We start from the raw sequence: 6,213 nt of genomic DNA, 5'->3' as shown, positions 1-6,213 counted from the left end.
CTGGGGAATGATTGTAAAAGGGGCCAGGGGTAAAAGCACAGTGGGGCAGGAGCTAGGGTTGGTCTCTGGAGCAAGGGAGGGGTCAGGGGTAAACTGCAAGTGCAGCAGGGCTGGGGGGGTAAACAGGATCCCCCCCGCCCCTGCCCACATGGAGCGGGTACCTACCTGGTTCTAGCCCATTCTCTTTGTCTCTCTCTGCACTGAGCTGCCCCTCCTCCCACAGCAGCAGGACAGGGTCTCTTCCAGCCCTCTGGGGTGGGTGTTGGGAGTGGAGGCTAATGTGGTTACTCCTATAACCGGACATTTAGTTTCCAGTCAGCACTGCTAACTGGACACTCAGGTCCAGTTTTCTACTGGAGTTTCCAGTCTAAAACTGGATACCGTAACCTGGCAACAGGGCTGCCAGAAAAGCCTGAGGGGGGAGAAGAGGCAATCAATCATTTTTAAAAGTAAGAGGGCTAAGCCTTAAGGGGGGGGCAAGTGGTGAGTGGGCTAGGGAGTGGAGAGGAGCTAGTGGGCAGGGCCATGTTTGCTGTACTGCCCAGGTAGGTTGGAGACTGGGGGGGGGGAAGAAAATCAGCTGACACAGTGTCCAGGACCGGTGCAAGGATATTTTGCACCCTAGGTGAAACTTCCACCTTGCACCCCCCCGGAGCATTGCTTATTATAAATTTTCAAAAATGAATACAGTGGAGTCACATCTTATGCGGGGGTTAGGTACTAAGGTCAGCGCATAAGAGGAAAATTACGTATAGTGAAAATTACCATAAACTACAGTATACATAGTATACACTAGAACAGGGGTCCTCAACCTATGGCACGTGTGCCAAAGGTGGCACGCGAGAGGATTTTTTTTTTTTAATGGCAGGCTGAGGGTCCCGGCCACCGCTGAGCCTGCTGCAGGCCTGGGGTTCCATTCACTCAGCTGCCAGCCAGGGTCCCAGCTGGTGACTCCGCTCAGCCTCCTGCCATTCACCCAGGCTGGCAGGAAGCTGAGTGGGGCCAGTGGCCGAGACCCTGGCTGGCAGGAGCCGGACCACTGCTGGCCCTGCTCAGCCCGCTGCCAGCTGAGTGAACAGAACCCCAGGTCGGCAGCAGGCTCAGAGGCAGCCGGGACCCTCAGCCTGCCATTAAAAAAAAAAATTGGCTTTCGTGCCACCTTTGGCATGCGTGCCATAGGTTGAGGACCCCTGCTCTACCATAAAGCACAGTATACACTAATTTTCACTATATGCGATTTTCCTCTTATGCGGTGACTTTAGAACCTAACCCCCATGTAAGATGTGACTCCACTGTAGTGTAAAAAAAATTGGGGGGCACGGCTTTTTGGCACCCCCAAATCTTGGCACCTTAGGCAGTTGCCTAGTTTTTACACTGGCCCTGACAGTATCCCCAGCCCAGGTGACGTGACAGCCAGTGGTGGATTTAGAGTTAGTGGGGCCCCCCCGAGACCTGTGCTCAGCTTCATTTTGGGGGCTCCTCCTTGGGACCTAGTCAAGAAAAAGAACATTCTCTCTTATCTCCCCCTGCCCCCATTTTTCATTCTTTTTTCCTTCATCCTCCTCCTATACGTAATAGCAAGTAAATGAAAATAAAGTGAGGTACCTTGAGTGTTCTTGTAGTCCAACTTATTTTTCCACAGACCACTTGAAAATCATGTAGGGTCTTGACAGATCACTTAATGATCTTTCCAAATATTGTAAAAAATTGTTCAGGTGCAGGGTCTGGCCAGGAGCTAGAGCAAGGGAGGGGGCTCAGGGTTGGGGCAGGAAGTTGGGGTGTGGAGCGCTTACATGGGCAGCTCCCGTTTGGTTCTCAGGCTGGGGGTGGGGATGTGGGGGGGTGCAGGTTTCAGGGCAGGGGTGGGGGAGGTGTGAGGGGAGTGCAGGGATCAGGACAGGGGGCTGGATGTGTGTGAGGGGGTGCAGGGGGCTGTGGGTGTGTGAGGGGGTGCAGCAGTTAGGGTGGGCAGAGGGCTAGGGTGTGGGCTAGGGTCGTGGGGGTGCTCCTGCAGGGGGCTGGAGGGGGTATGCCCCAATTCCAGCCCCTTCCCCAAGGCCTCACCCTGCCTTTTCTCCTCCCCCTCCCAGGAGCGGCGTGCTGAAGCTCCCTCCTCCTCCCCCGCCTCCTGCCCGCAAGCAGCTGATCCAGCTGATCGGTGGCAGGGAGTGGGGGAGGGAACTAGCACGCTGGGGAAAGAGGCGGGGGAGCAGCCAGGCTGCTGCCAGCAGAGGCTGCCATGGAGCCACAACAGCCGGCAGCATCAAGCTTCTCTGACCCCACGGGAGAGAGTGGGGGCGGAGAAGAGCGGGCTGGGGCCCCTTTCGACCATGGGCCCTGCACCAGTGGCACCATTGTAAATCCAGTATTGATACCACAGCTTACAAAATCCCCACACCTGCTCTATGTCATCAGAGCACAACAACTTTCCTTTGAGCACACACTGCCCCCCAGCTTCGTGCCCTTCAATCTCTCCAGCACTGCTTCAATCCCTTAAAGGGACTGGGCACAGGTAACTAGAACCCCTTAATCCCGATAGAATTAGTGCCCAAATAATTCCATTTAGACCACAAATGCAGAGCTCCTCTGAGCGTCAGCCCTATCCCGGTGCAGCTTCCCAGCAGTGAACGTAGCCTATAATGCAGAGGTCACTTTTTTGTAGTTTGAACATCTGTGATTCTCTGGTAGAATTATTGTCTTTCATACGACAGACCTGGTTTTCATTCATAGCCAGTGAAGAGCTGAGTATTATTGTCGAGATGTAGAAGTTACAGAATTTAAATTTGAATGAAGGGCTGATTTTCCCCATCATTTCACACCTTTACAGCCAAATGTGATGACTTTCTGAATGAACCATCCTCAATCAACCAGAAGATCTTGGGGTAGATGTAGGAGTCACTGTAGAAAATTCTCTGGATTCTGTTATGAATCAGAGCAGATGTACATAGTGATCTAGTCTGGCTGTAAAATTTATGAATCAACACCAGATATGGTGTTAAATTGAATCTCAGAAACAGCTGTTCTGTATCCAGATCCCAGCAAAGAGTTATCCAAGGAAGGGGGCTGTTTAGGAAGGAAAGAAGAAAGATGTCCTCCTCTCCCTGGAGGAATTGGGCTCTTGTGCTTTGGACAGAAAGGAGGGGAGCAGAACCTAAGAAATGAAACACAACAGGCTTCTGTGCACATTGATTCTGAACAGTGAACGAACCTGACTCCCTGTAACAAGGTTTGGGACTCACCACCGCGGCGCCTCCTACTGGTTATGCCGGGAATTAGCTCAGTCCAGTGGAACGTCCCCTCTCAGTGGTATCCCAGCCATTGTCTTGCCCTTGGTTGGCTTCTGAGCCCACGTCACTCACCAACTCGCAGCGTCCTCTTCCAGACCACTGCCCTCCAGCAGTGCCCCTTAGTCCTTCCACACCCCCTTCCGGGGGAGGGGGGTCAATCAGCAGTCTCTATGTCCAGCCACCGTAGTCAACCACACACCCCAAAGTTTAATCCCTCGTCAGGGATCTGGTGTAGTCCTTGATGGCCGCTCCCTACGGCTGATGGCTGGGTGTACTGCAAGGGGAAAAGGGGGGGGACCCAGGCCCACCCACTACTCTGGGTCCCAACCCAGGGACCCTCTAGTGGCAGCCATCCTGCCCTCCTTCTCTCCCTCTGTCTGTCCACATCCCTGGGCCACTTCCCCTTTGGTCCCTTGCACCAGCTAGGCCCTTCCCCTCAGGGCCTGCAGCCTGGCAGACACCAGGCTAGAGTTACCTTCTGCTCCCCCAGGCCTGCCCAGCGTTGCACTGCGCTGTCCCAGATGCTAGTCTCCCACCCTGGAGATAGACCTTCTCCTGTCAAAGGCCTGGGACAAACTGACTCTCTGTTCCCTGAGCAGCCTTCTTATAGGGCTGAGCTGGGCCCTGATTGGCTGCCTCCAATCTGGGCTCTGATTGGCTCCCACTACGCTCTTCTCCCATTGGCTGTGTGTCTGCGCAGGCCCACTGGCCTGCTGCAGCCCATACTCTCAGGGAGTGGGGCAGTTGCCCTACTACACTCCCATATCATGAAAAGCCAAAAAGCCATTTCTTTCTATGGCCGGGAACACTAGGAGAAAAGAGTTCCAATAATTGCTGCCCATTTACTTTTGAATTCTTACATATTATAAAGAAAATTGTAACAAAATTAGTGTGAACTTGAGCTGCCTGTTATTAAAAGCTGGTTCCCCAATTCAGTTCCAACTGCTCTGCTAGAAACACCCACAGGTGTCTGCTCACCCCAGTAAGAGAAAAAAGAGAAACCCCCACTCGGCACTGTCCTTGGCTCCAGGCTGCTGGTGGGGACTGATTGTTTTCTGCTGAGGAGGGAGCCAGTAGAGGCATCTGGTGCTATGCTTCTAGCATCTGCCCAGCCCAGGCTGTCCTCTGCCTCAGCTGCTGCTCCCTGCATGCTCTAGAGTCAAACATGCAGGGCCCCCAGGGGAACAGAGGCTGGGACAGGGCAGCAGCCTGGGTTGAGCTGGGAAGATGCTGGGAGTTCTCGTTCCATGAGAACTGGCCTAGCTCCTTTCTCAATAGCAAACAAATCAATTCCTCATCCCCTCCCCAGAAAAATCAGCCTGGAGCCAAGGGCAGCATGGGGCAATTCCCTTTAGTTCCCACCGAGGCATGAGAGACCCAGGGTATTTCTAGAAGTGCTTATGGAACTGATCTGGGGAAACAAGTCTTTAATAACAGGCAGTTCAAGTTTAAGCTAAGTGTTTTTAACATATTTTTACCAAATTAAATAACCCTTCAATCGTAGTGTCACCATCCATAAAATTGCTTCAGCCTTATAGGTTCCCAAGTGCAAAACTAAACTTCTCTTCAAATACAAGGGAGTGGAGATCAGTCAGTGTTCAGTCATCCCACATAAAAGAACCATGTTCTAGTACATACTGACTCCATTATGTGGCCATCGCCTTTCCCTCCTCTCTGTTAAAAGTTTTGGTATTTTGTACAGAAACTTTCTTCCCTCAGGAGACACTTGGGAACCAGGGCTGCCAGCCAGACAAACACCTTTAAGAGGAGGCGTAACCTGGCAAAAAATGATCTCCCTTCTTCAGTTCAGTGACAGCCTGAAATGTTACTTATCCCGGCAGAGCTGGAGGATTGAAAGCAGCTACATCAAACCCTGTGTAGCTAACAGGAATGAACACAAACACTCCCTTGTATCTGAAGAGATGTTTAGTTTTACCCTTGGTAAACTACAAGACTAAAGGGAAAGATGGTGGTGCCAGATATAAAGAGTGAAACAAGAAACAATCATCATAGTTATGCCCATAGTGACTGCAAAATCTTTCTATATTCTTATTATCATCAGTGTATTATTTTCTCTGGAGTCTAGACATTGACTATACCTTGAACAAGAAATTTGGATCTTGAAAAAATAATTGACTAGCCCTGGTTAAGGCAATGGACTTGACACCCACTTGGGTGTCCCCATGCAGGTTCAAGTACTAACAACAGTTGCTGCCTTTTAGCCATAGCTTTTAATCAGGGCAATAAATTGATACGAACTCCTGTAAAATCATTTCCCAGCCCGAGTCCTTCACCCACATTCGTTAGGGCACTGGGCCACCATGTGGACGTTTCATTTCCCTCCTCAAGTTCACACAGAAACACAATTTCCTTTGCACAGATCCATGAACTGCAAAACCTCCCTGTGGCTATGTCTACACTACAGAATTAGGTCGGATTTATAGAAGCCGGTTTTATAGAAACCGGTTGTATGCAGCCGATTGTGTGTGTCCCCACCTAAAATGCTCTAAGTGCATGAAGTCGGCGGACCGCGTCCACAGTACCGAGGCTAGCGTCGACTTCCGGCGCATTGCACTATGGTACCTATCCCACAGTTCCTGGAGCCTCCGGCGCCCATTGGAATTATGGGTTGAGATCGCAATGCCCGGATGATGCAAAGCAGTGCCGCGAGGGGTTCTGGGTACATTGCGTCAGGCCCCTCCCCCGCCGTCACAGCAACGGCAGACAATAGATTCGCGCCTTTTTACCTGGGTTACATGTGCAGACAACATACCACGCCAAGCATTGAGCCCGCTCAGCTCAGCTTACCGTCACCATATCTCTTCCGGGTGCCGGCAAACGTGGGACTGCATTGCTAAACAGCAGCAGCAGCTTACTGCCTTTTGGCGGTAGACGGTGCAGCATGACTGGTAGCCTTCATTGGCGA

This window comes from Terrapene carolina, unplaced genomic scaffold (genome assembly GCF_002925995.2).
Source record: "Terrapene carolina triunguis isolate 2854851 unplaced genomic scaffold, T_m_triunguis-2.0 Scaffold425, whole genome shotgun sequence".
NCBI lineage: Eukaryota > Metazoa > Chordata > Testudines > Emydidae > Terrapene > Terrapene triunguis.
The sequence above is the reverse complement of the archived record's forward strand: the minus strand, read 5'-3'. Positions refer to the sequence as shown.